This window comes from Carassius gibelio, chromosome A17, assembly GCF_023724105.1.
Source record: "Carassius gibelio isolate Cgi1373 ecotype wild population from Czech Republic chromosome A17, carGib1.2-hapl.c, whole genome shotgun sequence".
Taxonomy (NCBI): domain Eukaryota; kingdom Metazoa; phylum Chordata; class Actinopteri; order Cypriniformes; family Cyprinidae; genus Carassius; species Carassius gibelio.
In genome coordinates, this window is record NC_068387.1 from 14,351,200 (window position 1) to 14,369,813 (window position 18,614).

General features: G+C 43.6%; 1 long non-coding RNA gene across 1 annotated transcript; it reads left to right on the forward strand.

The window, feature by feature from the left end:
- Nucleotides 1-11,080: 11,080 nt before the first annotated feature.
- Nucleotides 11,081-11,741, forward strand: LOC128031421 (uncharacterized). The gene is made up of 2 exons (XR_008188091.1): nucleotides 11,081-11,269; nucleotides 11,557-11,741. It is a non-coding gene; the product is annotated as an uncharacterized LOC128031421 (long non-coding RNA).
- Nucleotides 11,742-18,614: the final 6,873 nt, after the last annotated feature.

Consider the following 18,614-nt stretch of genomic DNA (forward strand, 5'->3'; position numbering starts at 1 on the left):
AAAATACTGAAGGTGAAACCCAAAATAGTAATTATTTTAATCAACACATCGCAGGACTATTTCCTGAAAATTCTAGGGCGGAAACCAAATTGTATGCATTGAGGAAAAAACCTGTGCGCTACATCATAGAATCACAATATTTCTGACGTGTGCTCAGTTTGTGCGTGTACGTAGGTGGTGTGTGCACATGCTTTCATAGGCCCGGGTTCGGCGTCGGTGGGAAGCCGCCTTCATTTGAGCTTGTGTGTGCACAGTGACGTGGGGCCTCAGTGTGAATCATAGGGTTGACATGGAAGACTTCAGTCACAGGTCATTTAGCACAGTGGGATTCTGTTCCAGCACAGCACACACGCGCAGATACACAATCATACACACTATAAATGCTGCTGTAAATAGGCAGTGCCTCAAATCAATTTTTCCGCTACATTTTAAAGCATCTTCATCAGAAGTTGAATCTTAGTCTTGGATGAACTACATACAGGCAGCCGTTCAGAAAATGACGTGGGAGATCATAGAAAACAAGCAGTGTTGTTTTCTAATGTGGACAAACAAGTGTCCATCAAATCGCACTTAGTTTTCGTAGCACTCAGACAACAGTTTAAAATCTGCAAATACTGCGCGCTCACACTGCAGCAAGTGTGAGTGTTATGAAGACAATGAGTGAGACAACAATGCGGTAAAATGTGCCACTGCCAAACAACACAGGATAGGATCAACAACACGTCTCGACAGCAACCAACCGTATAGATGTTGTGTATATGTGTGCGATCGTCTTCGCAGATGCTGTTACCATGCAGTTGAGGATGTTGTGTGACGTTGCTGTGGTGATGGTACCTTTGACATACACTAAAAGGTCTATATAGCTTTAACCTTATTACTATTATTATTATTATTATGTGACTAAAACTATTAACGCAATCTACTCTTAGAGCTTTAATGCAACACCAAACTCGGGTCACACATTTAGTCTATGTTTACAGTGTTTATATTTTCTAACTGAACGGACTTAAAATTTCCAAAAGTCCCATTAACATTGATTGAATGTTCAAATGAGAAACTCAAACTCAAATCTAAACAGACATACACAACTATTTTTAACTTTCATAGACCACTTTTGTTAACCAAAGTTACAAACTTTACTGTTTGTCTACAAATATCTATAAATAAAGATTTAGATAAACTTGCGTGGTAAGCCTATGAAGTACCAAAATAATTGTCAAAACTAATTTTCCATTCATCCTTAAAATAACTGTGTGAATCATAGTTGCCGCACGATTTAAAATATCTCTAAAAGTTTACAGTGAAGACTATACTTTCCCGATCAAGCTTAAATTAGTAATTCCCATCTTCCTTCTTCCTCACAGTTCCTCACACATGGCCTTTTCACATTTCTCTTTCTTTGAGTCTTTTTTCTTCTTTTTTTCACATTACCCTCAAGGCACCAAGTCACCATTCCAGTCCATCCCAATACAAAACCTCTGTAAAAATGTAATACTGACTTGCCTTGAGGGCCACACTAATTTCGCCAAGTTCACCTCAAAGGAGAGTTTGTTCTGAATCAGCCTTGCGTGCCAGAGTGGTGTGTTTGTTAAGTTGTTTATTTGTCGAAAAACACACCTATGCAGTCACAGCCTAATTGATAAGTGAGTTTCGCCTTATGTAAAATCAGATTTAATTCAAATGCCTTTTCTAATAGGCATGTTAACAACACAAGATATTAGTAAGCAGTAGCACAAACAAGTCATATTAATGAGCGAAAAATATTTTGATGATACATTAATGTGTCAAGAGCTCTGGTTTCAAAAGGAATGTGTATAATTAGGTTTCTGCAGAAACAGCCTAAAGTTAAGACTGTACTCTCAGTAAGGGCCTTTCATATGAAACTTTATGGAGCACTGCCATCTAAAGGCAGACTGAGGCAAAGCATGAGATTAGTGACGACACTTCCGTCTCAAGGGCATTGAATAAAACTCAATTATATATATTATATATTATTTTATGCATTTTAATATTTGTGAAGTTTTGTGATTATATATTTTTTAGAAATTAAATGTAGGTGTTGGAATAAAGTACTTTTTCACATCATTATCTTTTATAATATAATAATATTTTTTATAATGCTTTACTTTAGTTAGCTTTCTTAACATTTGTAACATTTTCCAATAGTAAAAAATGCAAAATAAATACTGTTTTATACTTTTACCGTATCTGTGTGTGTGTGTGTGTGTGTGTGAGTGGAGTATATATATATATATATATATATATATATATATATATATATATATATATAATATTTCCATGCATTTTTAATGGAGTTAAAATTCTCACATTTGTTATAGGCCTTTTGAAGATTGCTTATAACAGACATGCTGTAAATCTGCTGTGCGTGTTTGGGAATATCCTTCCACATTTAATTCCACGCTCTCTGCTAGGAGGCGCTGTGTATCTAACATTGCTTGCATTATTTGTATCCATTTCAGAGAGAGATGTTTTGATTTGACACCTGATCTTGGCTCTTTTGTACACTCAAAATGTATAATTCTGATAGATTTAAAGTATTTGATTATAAATATGAAATGAAATGGTGTTTAAAATGTTTCATATGCAAATGCTGTGTACTGGTGTCCAAACGTTCACATTTAGAATCATTCAGCCTCTGTCTAAATGTCTGGACCTCTCTTTTATACTTAATGCTTGATATGTGATTTTTACAGCTTGCTATCGATCTCCTGTTCACACTCATAGTCCAGGGACGAAGAACAATCAATATCTGCAAATTCAAATGGGAACAGAAATTCGCAAGTGGGCATGTATAGATTGAAAACAATTCACATGTGAAAATCTTTAGAGGACAACAATTTACGGGTAGATATCTGAAAGTGCCAGGAATGAGCGATGAGCGCTCTGATATATGCATGCCTATAAGTAGAAAAATCATTTGTACGTGTGAACCGCCCTTGGGATCCCTTCCAGACGTCAAATGAAATTGCGTGACTGAGGTGTGCCAGATGAATGGATGGGGCTAAAGTATTCATGGTACCTCAAAGAAGCAAATGCCCAGTAGTGATAGGATTTGTCCTCGTAGGAAAATAAATTAGCTTAATGTTCAGGTATTACCTACTGGAAAGTTGCCTATGTTTTCTGTAGTTCACTGTGCTGGATCCTATTAGATGCTGATGACCTATGACCTATATTTAGCCTGTAATTAAGTGTTTGGATTGGTTGAACCTGTTTGTTTCTGTCTGACTCAAACTAATTATCAGGGATTACCATAATGAGCGATGACCTGCTAACTCCACGTGATCAGCTTACATATAAACCTGTTTCAAGATAATCCATAAATCTTTCGAGTGCACTAATTCATGACAAATGCTTAATTGAGTGCATTGTTTAATCTAAGGAGTTCACGTTCACAGCCATCATGTTGTAATCCACACTGTATTTGTAAATATTATGGCCTTTGTATGTGAAAGCCTGTTGACCCCAAAAGTATTGGTGCAAACATAGATGCTGTAAGGATTTGTGTTGTCGCGTGTCACTACAGCACTTAATACAGCACTTGTGAGTGATAGAAAGTGTCAAAGGCCGGTCAGCCCTTAACAGTGATTTCCACCTGAAATGGAAAAGCGTGGTGTCAGGCATTGCCAAGCTATATCAGTTATCTAGCCCCGTTATCTCTTCTAAAACATACATCCTCTTCCATAGATGCAAATATATATATATAAGATCCATTTGCATATTTTTTTGTAGATTTTCCCAGTTAAAATATCTAATATTATTTTTACTAGTTTCCAATAAAAATATGCAAAACTCCTTGAAATAAGAGATGCAAAGCTGCATAATATATTAAGCGCTTATGTTTTCTTTAATTTATTATTTTAGTTTATTTTGTGTTTATTACAAGTGTATTTTTTCTTATTGCTTTGGCAAAAATTTTAATTGCTTAAAGTATAAATGGTAGTTTGCCGTAGGACAAAATCCATTTATACCCAAGATACGGTGTAAACAAATCTTAATATCTTAATATGTGATTTATTTATTTATTTTTTTAGATACTTTTTTTTACATGAAAACTTTTTTTTTTGCAGTGTATTAAGTCTTATTCTTTTTAAAAGACAACACTAGCTGCTATAGCTACATGAAGTACATAAATGTCTTCCAGCACCACACTGTAATCATGTCTCTTCTCTAACTTCTTATAGGATTCACATATGATAAGGTACTGTGGCTTAAGCCAACAATCTGAATCAAACATCAGGGTCTGAAGAATGGATGTCTCCTCTCATAGGATATAATACATTACGAGTCAGGAAACAGAAATTGTCTAATGTCCAATCACACAGACAGTGCCAACATGAGAAGGAAACTTGACTTAGCAAATTGATGTAATAGTGTTTGGATGACTTATGCCATTGAGCTCTGCCACATCTACTTGAGGCCTAACACGCTGATTTCTCACAACCTGCCGTATGAATATCGTCTGAACGGCAACATAAAAAAACGGAGAGGCAAAGAGGGTGAGTGGAGTGGCAAACAAAAGTCCAGCTGTGAGCCTGTAGAACCAGCGTCTAAATGAAGACGGAAAGGATGGAAAACCAAATGTGTTAGAATACCATAATTTACATTTGAAATGCATCCACAGCATATTACATTCACAAAGCATTTCATTGAGCCTTCAAATGAGTATTTCAGTGGATTTATTTGTCTGGGTTATTTATTTATTGATGTTTTCTGAAGTCACCCTGAATGTCAAATTGTATGGGGCAGGAGCTTAAGCAGTCATGCAACAGCAGGTGGTGATGCTTCTAGGATAGACAAGCTGTGCATAGATACACAAACTGCCAATCAGCTGGAGTTTGTATGGTACAGTGAGTGGTGAAACTCTGAGACAGAATAACTCATTAGAGGAGCACCAAATGTCAAACAGGTCTGACCTAAGCCTTTTTAACTTCAGGGACGTAGCCCTGTAAGGTTAGATAAGCTATATATCACAGTATAGCTACATCTGTTATTGCTTTTCACCCTGGAACAAAAACAGAAATATAGAATATAGGCAGAATCATATGATGGATTGCAGTATTTAAATCCTACAGGAAAAGATATGACAATTTATTCACAGCACATGACTCTTAGAAAGTGACAGCAGATGTAAAAAGATTACAGTCTGACTGCCAGTTCCTCATAATGCAAGGAGAGTTTTAGATGTAACTGTGAGACTCTAAGGTATGTTGCATGTGGAATTTAGCAAATTTACATGTAAATATTTTACAATTTTTCAAAGCTTCCTCAAGCTAACATCTTTGTCTTGATAATCATCACTATATTCACAATACAGTTTGATTTACTAATTTTCATTCTACTTCCAAATTCAAATTTGCGATTTCAAATTTCGCATAGCATAAAGATGCTGGCGCTCAATCGCCAGCATCTTTATTAAGTTTGAATGGAAGTGTCGATTAGTTGGTAAAACCTCAGCAAAGTGCACCCTGCGAGGCCATCTATGAACACAGTGTACAAAAGACAATAGCGAAAGTGTGACCGCGTGGATCTCAGACCAGGTGCACCAATGCTGATCAGCATATAGTTGAGACAACTCCTTGTGAAAAATGTGGCCTGGGGGTGTTAAAAACTAAATGGAGACAGAACTGCTCTGTCAAATGAAATCACTAATTATGACTTCCACCAAATCCCTCAGTGCAGGGAACTGACGGCTCTTTTAATGGGACCATTGGCATAATGAGAAAGAGAGAGAGTGAGAGAAACTGTCTAAAAGGGGAGTCTAGCGTTGACTGACATCTTTGATGTCGAAACCAATTAGATTGGGCAGAACGGAATGGACTCGCCGCTCCCCCTTTCCCGAGTTTATTATATTCTGTCACAGACGCAAGGCTCGATTTGTCAATTCGGTATCAGGTTGTGTGTGTAGCTGATGGGAAGGGGGATGTGGAGATTGACAGGGTTTGGAGGGCCTGGAGAACAAATGAGTGTGTCTGATAATGGGCATTCCACGCACCGTGTGACATTTTCTACCCAGCTGTCCGTGGGCCTGTCTAGCGTTTAAAGAATCGGGCCCTTTGTGCGGCCACTCTGAAAGGAGGCCCTGAGCAGTTTCCCAGAGAGGAAACTGAGAGGCTAATAGAGTGAGTGAGATGTGTTGCCAGGTTCTTTCATTATGTCCATATTCCAAGGGTTGTGTTAACGAGCCGCCGCCTCAGGTTGAGGGTAACAAGCTGTCTGTCACTCTATAATCACCCACACACACACACACACACACACAGAGAAAGGGGCTGAGGCAGAGAGTCCCTGTGCTAACAGGGGCCACAAAAACCACGGATGTTAGGTGTAGAGTTTGGTGCCAGATCAGTTAGTGTCTTTAAATGGGCTTCAGACCTGTAAAGTCAAGAGGAAGAAATGTCCCATTTGAAGCAGAAAGATTCACAGTATCAACTGTGCTGAAAATTGTATGCACGATGTATACCAGACAAATATATTTATGAAAAAAAGCAAGAAAATGCTGTTAATAATAGAAAATGGTAGGAAGCTGAGAGGTGGAATGCAATGGGCATGAGGGAGCAGTGACTCACTAAGTAAAGTCATTCTGCCTTAAAGGGACAGTTCACCTAAAAATTAAAATTCTGTCATCATTTACTAACCCTCATGTCAATCCAAAGCTGTATGACATTATTAGTTTGTGGAAAATAAAATAAGCTTTTTTGTGTGTTTTCAGATCATATGTTTTTGAATATGTTATATATGTCAATTTGATGTGACGAGCACTCCCAGAGGAATCAGCGTCGCCCTGGAAACCAAACCAAAACACCTGCACGTCCTCGTCACCGGCTGATCGGTCACAGCTGCTCCCCATCAGCCAGCACATTGAAAAGCAGCACATGTTGCACTGAGAAGAGGTTCTCAAACAGAACGCAAAGCTGGACTAACCCCTCTCTCCTATCCCCACAGAAAGCAGCGAGTGACCGACAGCCCACACCCTTTGGAGCACGTCAGGACACCCACTTTCCCCTTGATTGGCACAGAGGAGCACGGAGAGCACACGGGGAGCACCAACCAGCGGAAAGCAGATCAGGACACTTCACCAGGCACCCTTCACTTTTCAATAAACCCACCCTCCGGGGCTTTTGATTTCACGTACCTCTTGTCGAGTGGTTCTTCACCCCGTGACAGTGGTGGAGAATGCGGGCAGAACAGTGAGGAATCACCGACAAGGTCACCGCCCCAACTCCTAATTTTTTTTTGCTTTCTGTCACCAGCACCACGGAAGGCGGCACGCGCGGCCCCGCGATGGAGGACGTCTTACAACGCCTCGCTGAGGTTAGCATGCGCCAGCAGCAAATAGCGGAACACCTCGCCACTCGCCTGGGCAGGACGGAGGATGAACTCGCCGCCGTCCGGGCGGCCGCGGCCCAGCGCGTTCCGCTACCTGAGCCTCGGGCACAAGCCACCCGTCTGTTGCCCAAGATGACGGCCGATGACGATGTGGAAGCCTTCCTTCAGGTCTTCGAAAACACTGCCCACCGAGAGGGATGGCCAGAGGACGAGTGGGCACGTGCGCTGGCACCCCTACTCACCGGTGAAGCACAGAGGGCTTACTTCTCGCTCCCCCTGACGAGTGCCGACAGTTATGTCGAAGTGAAGCGAGAGATCCTGGCGAGGCTGGGCCTCTCCCCTGTAAGTGCCGCCCAGCAGTTCCACGAGTGGGAATACAAGCCCCGGGTGCCAGCCCGTGCCCAGGCAGCCGAACTCAGCCGCCTCGCCCAGCACTGGCTGTTAGCAGGAAACCCCACACCAACACAGGTAGCGGAACGAGTGGTGGTCGATCGCCTCCTGCGCGCACTACCTCGCGCCCACCGACAGGCCGTCGGCATGAGGGACCCACGTGACGTCCGGGAACTAGTGGAGGCGATCGAGCTGGCGGATGCCGTTCATCCCAGCGGGGCAGGGGACCGGCTGCCGCCATTCCCCCGGAGGGTGGTCCAGGAGCGACGCCCGCTCGAAGGCACCGCGCGACCCGTCAGCAGGCCGACGGTTCCCCCACCGCGAGATGAGCCCATGCCAAGTGCCGAACCACCGTCGCCTCCGCGAGCCTGGCTGGCAGGCTGCATCCTTCACCAACGGGTGCCGGCGGGAGCCCCCGAAGCAGATGTGAAGGTGGATGGAAGACGGTTCCGGGCCCTGTTGGACTCAGGCAGTGCGGTCACCCTCATCCAGGCGCGGCTGTGCGCCCCGCGAAGCGGCCGGAAAAACTTCCTACCGATTACCTGTGTGCACGGAGACACTCGTCAAGTACCGGCCCGTGAGATGGTCATTTCGTCCCCCCAAGGCACCTGGCCAGTGGAGGTAGGCCTGGTGAAGGACCTGCCGGTGGCCGTACTGCTTGGAAGGGATTGGCCCGGCTTCGAGAAGCTGCTGTCCGCCGCTACTCAGCCTGCCAGCCCCAAGGGGAACCGTCGAAGACCGAGGCGGCCGCCTGGACCCCGCCGCCGACCGGCCCTGCTCGTCTCCGACAGTGGGAGAGAAGGTGAGGCCCCCTCCCAATCTACTAATCTGTTTTATGATGTCTACCAACAGGCCGCTGGAGGGGGCTCTTTCGCCAAGGAACAGCGGGAGGACGACCGACTCAAGCACTGTTGGAGCCAGGTGCGAGTCGTGGATGGAGAGGACGTCCTCCCCCGGCCCCACCCTCTCCCACATTTTGTCGTAGAGAATGGCCTGCTGTATTGTGTCGCCCAGCGTAGGGGGGAGGAGAAAAAGTTACTAGTTGTGCCTCGAGCCAAGACCGAGACCATTCTAGAGCTGGCCCATTCCCACCCCATGGCAGGACACCTCGCGGCAGCCAATACTGCCCAACGCATCCGCGACCGTTTCCATTGGCCGGGCCTGGACGCCGAGGTAAAACGGTTCTGCCAGGCCTGCCCGACCTGTCAGGCCACGTCGCCCCGGACTCCTCCCCCCAGCCCGCTCATCCCGCTGCCTATCATCGAGGTGCCCTTCGAGCGGATTGGAATGGACATAGTGGGGCCGTTGCCGAAGTCTGCCCGAGGGCATGAGCACATCCTGGTCATCGTCGACTATGCCACCCGGTACCCAGAAGCAGTCCCCCTGCGGAAGGCCACTGCAAAGTCCATCGCCCAGGAGCTGTTTCTGCTGGCCAGCCGAGTCGGCCTCCCCTCAGAGATCCTGACTGACCAGGGAACCCCCTTTATGTCCCGGCTAATGGCTGACCTCTGCCGGCTGCTGCGGGTGAAGCAGTTGAGGACCACTGTTTATCACCCCCAGACTGATGGCCTCGTAGAGAGATTTAACCAGACCCTCAAGCAAATGCTCAGACGTGTGGCGGCGGAGGACAAGCGGGATTGGGACCTCATGATCCCCTACGTGCTCTTCGGGATCCGCGAAGTTCCCCAGGCCTCAACTGGCTTCACCCCCTTCGAGCTCCTGTTTGGCCGTCAACCCCGGGGCCTCTTGGACGTGGCCCGGGAAGCGTGGGAGCAGCAGCCGGCCCCGCATCGTACCGTCATCGAACATGTCCGGCAAATGAGGGAACGGATCGACCGAGTGATGCCGTTAGTCCGGGAACACCTCACCAGGGCCCAACAAGCGCAGCAACGTCATTATGACCGGACAGCCCAGCCACGGGAGTTCCAACCGGGAGACCGCGTCATGGTCCTGGTCCCCAGCTCCGCCTGCAAATTTCTGGCCTCCTGGAAGGGGCCCTACTCGGTCGTGGAGAGGATTGGACCGGTCACTTACCGCCTGAGACAGCCGGGACGACGGCAGGCGGAGCAACTCTACCACGTCAACCTCCTAAAGAAATGGGTGGGGACCCGGGACCAAGTAGCTGGCCTAAGCCTCACCGAGCCCGTGGTTGTGGATATCAACCCCCACCTTTCGGCTGCCCAGAAGACGGAGCTGCAGCACCTGGTCAGTCAGTTCCAGGATGTGTTCTCCTCTCAGCCCGGGCAGACCAACGTGCTTCAACACCATATCCGGACGCCCCCAGGAGTCGTCGTTAGGCAACGGCCCTACCGAGTCCCGGAGGCTCGTCGGCAGGCTATTGAGGAAGAGGTCCAACAGATGCTAAAGTTGGGGGTAATAGAACCATCCCGGAGTCCGTGGTCCAGCCCCATTGTGATGGTCCCAAAGCCGGATGGCACCCCCCGCTTTTGTAACGACTTCCGCCGCCTGAACGAAGTCTCCGAATTCGACTGGTACCCCATGCCTCGGGTGGACGAACTGCTGGACCGGCTAGGAAGGGCCCGGTATATCAGCACCCTAGACCTCACCAAGGGCTATTGGCAGGTACCGCTCTCCGAGGCCGCCAAGCCGAAAACCGCCTTCTCCACCCCCAGTGGCCACTGGCAGTACCGGACCCTTCCCTTCGGCCTACATGGGGCCCCCGCGACGTTCCAGCGGATGATGGACATCCTCCTGCGGCCTCACCAAGCTTACGCGGCCGCCTACCTGGATGACGTCGTGGTCCACTCCGAGGCATGGGACGAACATCTGGATCGTCTGCGGAGGGTGCTCTCGGAGCTCCGGCGGGCTGGACTTACCGCCAACCCCCGAAAATGCCACCTCGCCCTCTCTGAGGCCAAGTACCTGGGCTATCAAGTCGGCCGAGGACTCATCCGGCCGCAAGACAAGAAAGTTGAGGCCATCCACGCCGCACCAAGACCGGAGACAAAGACCCAGGTACGAGCCTTCTTGGGGTTGGCGGGTTATTATCGTTGTTTTATCCCCAACTTCTCCTCTTTAGCCGCCCCCCTGACAGACCTGACCAGGAAGGGGCAGCCGGAGAAAGTATGCTGGACCCCGTCGGCGGAAGAAGCCTTCTCCCAGGTGAAAGCAGCACTCACGTCCTCGCCGGTACTCCGCGCCCCGGACTTTAGCTGCCCCTTCCTGCTGCAGACGGATGCGGTCCTCTCCCAAATTCAGGAAGGTGAGGAGCATCCGATCATCTACATCAGCAGGAAGCTGTCCCCCGCCGAGAGGAAGTACGCCGCTGTGGAGAAGGAAGCCCTGGCCATCAGGTGGGCAGTCCTGGAGCTCTGGTACTACCTCCTGGGCCGCAAGTTCACCCTGGTAACCGACCACGCGCCCCTACAGTGGATGGCCCGCGCCAAGGACACCAACGCCAGGGTGACTCGCTGGTTCCTAGCGCTCCAGGACTTCCACTTCGAAGTCCGCCATCGAGCTGGGGCCGCCAACGCGAACGCCGATGGCCTCTCCCGGATCTGGACAGCTTATGCAGGTCTGTCAGGGGTCATTCCCCACCCTCCCCTAATCTCACCCCTACTTTCTACATGTCTTCGCAGGACCAGAACGACGCTTAGGGGGGAGGGATGTGACGAGCACTCCCAGAGGAATCAGCGTCGCCCTGGAAACCAAACCAAAACACCTGCACGTCCTCGTCACCGGCTGATCGGTCACAGCTGCTCCCCATCAGCCAGCACATTGAAAAGCAGCACATGTTGCACTGAGAAGAGGTTCTCAAACAGAACACAAAGCTGGACTAACCCCTCTCTCCTATCCCCACAGAAAGCAGCGAGTGACCGACAGCCCACACCCTTTGGAGCACGTCAGGACACCCACTTTCCCCTTGATTGGCACAGAGGAGCACGGAGAGCACACGGGGAGCACCAACCAGCGGAAAGCAGATCAGGACACTTCACCAGGCACCCTTCACTTTTCAATAAACCCACCCTCCGGGGCTTTTGATTTCACGTACCTCTTGTCGAGTGGTTCTTCACCCCGTGACATTAGCTTTATCAACTTTCAGGCCAAAGATCCCTTTGTGAGAGGGAATTTGTTACATAAGTTACATTATAATATGAAGTGCTGCATTGTATGACTGGCCTATAATAATAAGCACGTAGTACCATATTAATCTATTTACCTATTTGAAAATAATAATGATTGATATTGGACTGACAGTTAGGGTTAGATATTCCTGCTAAAGTGTATATATATATATATATATATATATATATATATATATATATATATATATATATATATATATATCTACAAATCACATTGTATGAATTCATAAGAAACCACCAAATAATTATTTTTTCTCATGAGATTGTAGCATTTGCCTTAAAAACAAACAAACAGTTGAGTAGATTATGGAAACCCCTAGCAAAAAAATTGTTGTAAATGGCTAATCCATGGTTTTTAAGTACTTTTGAATACCATAGTTTATGAATATGATAATTTAGTTGCATTTTATATATATCAAAGTATCATATGGATTAAATTTTTTAATATGATCATTATCGCATGCCACTACCAACTACTTTTTTATATTTGCCTTTTTTAATATTAGCTAGTTCTGGGGAAATTCAGCTCAGCCATACTTTACTCCATTTCTCTGTTAGTGTTGTCACACAGTGTACCCAAGTACATTGATTTACAGGTCAGTTCATTCATGCGTTCAGAAAAGTCTGATCCTGTGGTGTGAAGATCAGCAACAGGAAAAGATGAGGACTGTCCTAAATCGCGTACTTACACACTATTCTGTGAGGTTTTGTAGTATAGTGTGAGTACTTTGTTCACTTTGAAAATAAAGTGCACTTTAGCTCCCCAAATAATGCACTTAAATAACTGAACAAACTAAGTGTGGAACGCTGTGCACTCAACTATTAAAGCTTTAATTATGTAGTGAAGGGGGAGTGGCTATCAGAATCCATACATGAATGACAAAATAACCTTATATAATTCATACACGTTGAGTATATAATGCATATATATAAGTACATAGTGGAGTGCATCATTTGGGACACAGTTATGGTTTCGGAATTCTAAAGATTATTTAATTTAATTAAATTTGAGCATTATACCACTTATAATCTCATTAAAAAGTCACTAAATAAAAATAAATTGAGTGAAATGTTTCCAATGTATATTTACTATAGCAATATTATAGGAAAGCATTTCTACTTCTTTGGGATCTTGAAGTCAGGATATTTGTTTTCTTTGCCTTGTTCACCTATGAGTGTATTTGGAGGGCAACAGACATCCTCTTTTAGGGTGCATTAGGACCCATTTTCTCATTCTGAGTCTGAACAATTACCCATCCAACCCGTCCAGTTTAAAAAACTTTTTTTTGCTGAATTTTTGCTGAAAACATACGTTTTGAACAAAGACTATGTATTAAATAATGATGAACTGAAGGGTTAATCAAGCTGTATCAGTTGATTTGATGGTTTTTGGAGCTTGCTGAGTGGGGGGAGCAGCGGGTGGGGTGCGCTCCCTCTCCTCTGACCTTTTACAACTTGCGTCCGTGTCATAACATATCTCCTCTCGACGATGACCTATTAAACTCCCCTGGCCTCAGTCATTCAGCTGCACTACTGTCAGTGTGCGTGCCTGCCTCTGTGGACCCTAAATTACTCTAGCCGAAGTACTGTAGCACACGTATAATCCTCCCATGCTGTATCTTAACATGCCAGCCAGAAGGATAAATAAATAAATGCTATCTCTGGAAATATTACGCAAACACTGAAATCTGCAGCTTTAGAGCATTTGGAGAGGGGAATCATGAAAAGACCTGTCAGTCATAGCTGAATGGCGGCAATAATTCTGATTAATTTAATCTGAAATTGAAATGTACATGTGTTGCTGTGTTTAAAAAAATAAAAATAAATAAACACACACACACACACACACACAAATGTACATATATTACTCAATATATTTTTCATATCATATTTTTAAATCAGTCTATGATATGTAATATTCTAACAATAATAATAATAAGTTATTTTATAAATGTATTATAAATGTGAATTGAATAACTATATAATATTGTGGTATAACATTGTAAAAGTATATTAATATTATATTTAAAAAATAATATAGCTATTTTAACATTTATTTTTATCTATAAAACAGGCGATATTATGTAATATTAATACAATAATAATAACATCAGTAATAATATATCTATTTTGTCAATATTTTATAAATATAATTACTGTATAATATTGTGATATAATAACATTAGCAGTGGAGTGGAAAGCCATGCCACCACAAACTTACATTTCTTATTTAATTTATGTGACAAAATCTAGAAAATACATTTTACAAAGGGTTTCTTATGTCCGTTAAATACACAATGCAAATAAGTCCTACCAAAACCCTGATGCTAATTTCTTATGCTTGAGAAGCCACAGTTTGTTTGCAATTGTGTGCACCTTTTTAATTGTCCAGTAAATATGAACAGTCACAGATCGATTTCCAAAGGATAAACACCCTGGGCAGTAACATTTCTCTCCTTTAGTATCCATTACTATACCTTATCCCCACCCTCTCTTTTTCGTCACTTCTGAATAGGTGGCGACTCGCCCTTCATTGCACCGGCTCTGCCTCTGTTTGGCTCCTTCTCTTTTTTTTTTCTCCGTCAGAGTTTGCGTGCCATTTTATAATGTTTTCATTGATGTCAAGACCTTGGTATAAAACATGACTAGCATTGCACTAATTCTCCCTGCGGTCCCCTGTGTCTTCTCCAGGCTTCCTCCTACAGCGAGTGACACAGCTGCAGGACTATTTACCCTACGCCTTATTTCCCCTTTATCTTAGATGTCCCAGGATGTCAAAGGCTGTGAATATAATATTGATTTTATAAAGTACTTTTACTGTAACATGTCAGCTTGAATTAGGCTCAAGCACTCCAAGGCTCGAGCAGTGAGCCGGGTTCGCACGCAATGTGGCTTTGCTGGGGCTCTCACTGAGCAGCTAACTGGAGCGAGTGCTTTATTTATTAAAGCGACAGTGTGTTGTGAAAGCAAGGACAGCACACAGCTCCCAGCGAATGGGCCGTCTTGTGTACACAGCATTGGTGCTTTGTGTGTACATTATGCTCAGCATAGAAACCAATCAGAGACATTCGTTCGCTGATACTAAAAAGATGATGAGCTTATAGATTGCATTAAGCCCCAGCGGAACGATCCTGGATCAGGGAGAGCGGAGAGCGGAGCCCTTTACACCTTGTCCTTCCCCCAGCCTCGTACTCTGCTCACTCCCCCCTCAAGGGTTGGCATGAGTGAGAGATAGTGAGGTATTTCCACACCCCTGGTACACAAAATGTCAGTTTGGTGATGTCTGCTTGTTACCACACTAACTGTATCAACACATTCCCATGATCCAACACAAACAGCAGATCCCGAGGGTGCGTGTACAAAAATATACGGAGGAGTCTTTTACATGCTCCTTCTTACTCTTGAAGAAGTACTTAAGAGCTTGCAGGCAAATTTAACAATAAACACATCTTTTTTAAATTTAGAAAATACTTGTTTATAGAGGCCTTTATCTCTATCAGATGTAGTGAATCACATGTTGTTGTTGTTGTTTTTTCAGAATCAGTTACAGGCAATTTAGACAAGGGTGAATAACTTAATAAAGCATGACCGGATTTAAGGTTTTCTGTAATATTTTGTAATTGCCTTCCCAGTTAAGAGGCTTTTGACTGACTGTGCTAGCCCAACCATTACATGAAATTCAGAGGTATTTTATATACATGGAGAAGTTGTAGGATCCATCAGTGGGTAACTAAATTGTGGCCTGAGATTTACAGAACTTCTGTAAATCACTATGCTGGATGACTCTGACTGTCTCTGTTTCAAAACCTTATAATACCAATATAATAAATATTGTCCACAGCACCAGATTTCAGACTTTTACATGCTAATGTCCCTAAAATACCCCATCCTAAAATTTTATAGCCATCTAAATATAGCTTTTTTTATAGTGAATAAAAAGTTATAATATAAATATTATTTGGAATATATTTAGTTAGTTTCATTATTCTGTTTCATTGTAAAACTGTTATATTTATTATTTTTTTCAATGTCATTTTTTATTGATTTAACCAAACTAATTCATTTCTAATCTTTTTATTTCTTATTTATTAAATTTTTACACAGTTTTCTCTGAACTTTTCCATGGAATTCATAGCACTCCCTTGTAGCCCTTCAGTTTGAAAACCCCTGATGTGCATGCTGAAAACACCCTTGAAAACATGGTGTTTAGACTAAAACCAGGACAAGTGAAACTATTTAACATAATATCAAACTTCAATATCAAGAAGAAGATAGCTCAATTCTTGAAAAAATAGTACAGCTCCTTAACTCGTCAACCTGCTATCTTGACACACTTCCCACCTATTTTTCAAAAGGGTGCTTAACTGTTTAGAAGCAGACCTCTTAGAAATGATGAATGCCTAACTTCTTTCTGGGACTTTTCCAAACTCACTGAAAACTCTAGTTGTTAAATCTCTTCTGAAAAAGAGTAATATTGATGACACCATTTTGAGCAAATATAGACCAATATCAAATCTTCCTTTTATAGACAATATTATTGAAAAGGTAGTCTTTAATCAGCTGAACAAATACTTAAATGGATACCTGGGCAATTTTCAATCTGGTTTCTGATCACACCACAGCACAGAGACAGTGCTCATTAAGATAATAAATGATATCTGGCAAAATATCAGTGCTGGCATTACTAGATCTCAGTGCTGCGTTTGACACTTTCGATCATAAAATTCTATTAGACAGACTGGAAAATTGGGTCTGGCTTTCTGGGATGGTACTCAAATGGTTCAGGTCATACTTAGAAGGGAGAGGCTATTTTGTGAGTCTAGGAGAGCATAAGTGTAAGTGGACATCCATGACATGCGGAGTCCCACAAAGCTCAATTTTTGTACCGCTCTTGTTTAGCCTGTATATGCTGTATACTGAATGTATAAGAATCCATTTAGGATTGATTTTAAAGTACTTTTACTCATTTATAAATCACTAAATGGCCTAAGATCAAAATACATAGCAGATACGTTCACTGAATATAAGCCTAACAGACCACTCAGATCATTAGGATCGAGTCAGAAATACCAAGGGTTCACACAAAACAAGGGGAGTCTGCTTTTAGTTATTATGTCACCCGCAGTTGGAAACAGCTTCCAGAAGACATCATATGTGCTAAAATATTAGTTTAAATGCAAACTCAAAACTCATCTGTTTAGCTGTGCATTTATTGAATGAGCACTATGCAATGTCCGAACTGACTTAACTATATTTTATGTATAATAATTTTCTATTATTAACTGTATTAAATTCAATTTAAGCCTTTTACAGTAAATCAATTTTAAATCATTTTCAAAGTTTTTAAATTCCTTGTTTTATTGTTGCGATTTTTCTTCTTCTCTTTTATGTAAAGCACTTTGAATTACCATTGTTTGTGAAATGTGCTATATAAATAAACCTGCCTTGCCTAATGTCACATTGTGTTTGGTTTCAAGCAAAGGTTTGGCGACAAATAAAAGTCGTGATTTAACAGTAGATCTCTCAGATGATACTGAGTTTCACACTTGGCCAGATGTAAGCCGTACAGCTCCTCACGATTGCGCTGATGGAAACAGTGTTTGACAGACACCTACGCATCAACAATGGAGCAGAGAAAAGAGGAGAGATGTCCCCATGCCCTCCACATTCTGTGTTTGTTCTCTGGAGCGTGTTGTATTATAAACACATCCAATTTGGGAAAGCAGACAAGGAAAGGAGGTGTGCTGTTGGGAGCTGGGCCGCTCTTCGCTTACCCATGCTTCATTACCCTGCAGCCCAAACTGTTCACCGACCTGCTCACCCTGGATTGCTCCCGTGGCATGGGGAGACCAACACTGCCTAATAAGGGCTTGAAGTAGGGAAGTCATTGGTTAATCCAGGCAGGACTTCCAGCAGGGCATCATTGGAGTTAGACAGCTCTCCATGGCATGAGCTCTGATCCGTATTCTTCCCTTTATTAGCATGGGGCCTGTGGAACCTGGCAGAACAAATTAATCCACCTGCAGGCCCCCCTACCATGCAAAGACTCTCCATCTTGACAGAGGCTGTCATGGAAGGCGCATTAATGAGGAGCTCCTGCATACCTTCGAAAATGAATCTTTGAGAGAAAAAAATCTAGTAGTGAAACTTCTAAGACAGTTGTACATACACCATGAACATATGAAGTCAATCAGGACTAGTCACAGTGGAACAGAATGAAGGAAAAGACATATCCAGTATCCAGTGACCCCAGGGCTTCATCTAGATCCCCTCACAAGCACCTGACAACCCAACTAAAACTAATTTAACTTTTAAGCTTCCCTGAACAGATGCTTCCCGTTGACAGAAACACTCAAAGTTGAAAATGTCTGCACTGTAATCTGTTGCTTGAGTGAAACCATTAAAAGAGCATGAAAACAATTGCCCTGTTCGTATCGGGTCTGTGCCCAGTCCATGGCTTAAAGCCACCCATGTCATGTTGCATTAACAGTGTGACTCATTTTCGGTTGTTTTTATAGGTGAATTTAACCACATGATGAAAAATGTGTCTCTGTAATCCCCCAAAAGCTCTTTAACAATGTAGTGGAATTCAGTTGAACAGCATGGAAGACAAACCCTAAAATACAGCACGATGAGGGGAATGACCTACGGCTGTGAGGAGCAAAGGAAAGATCTAATCCCATTAGAAGACTGTTGATCCAGCGTTGGTATTTTTTTTACCAAACTGGCATTTTTAACACTTGTGTCTGTTCCAATATGTTTAAGCACTGATCT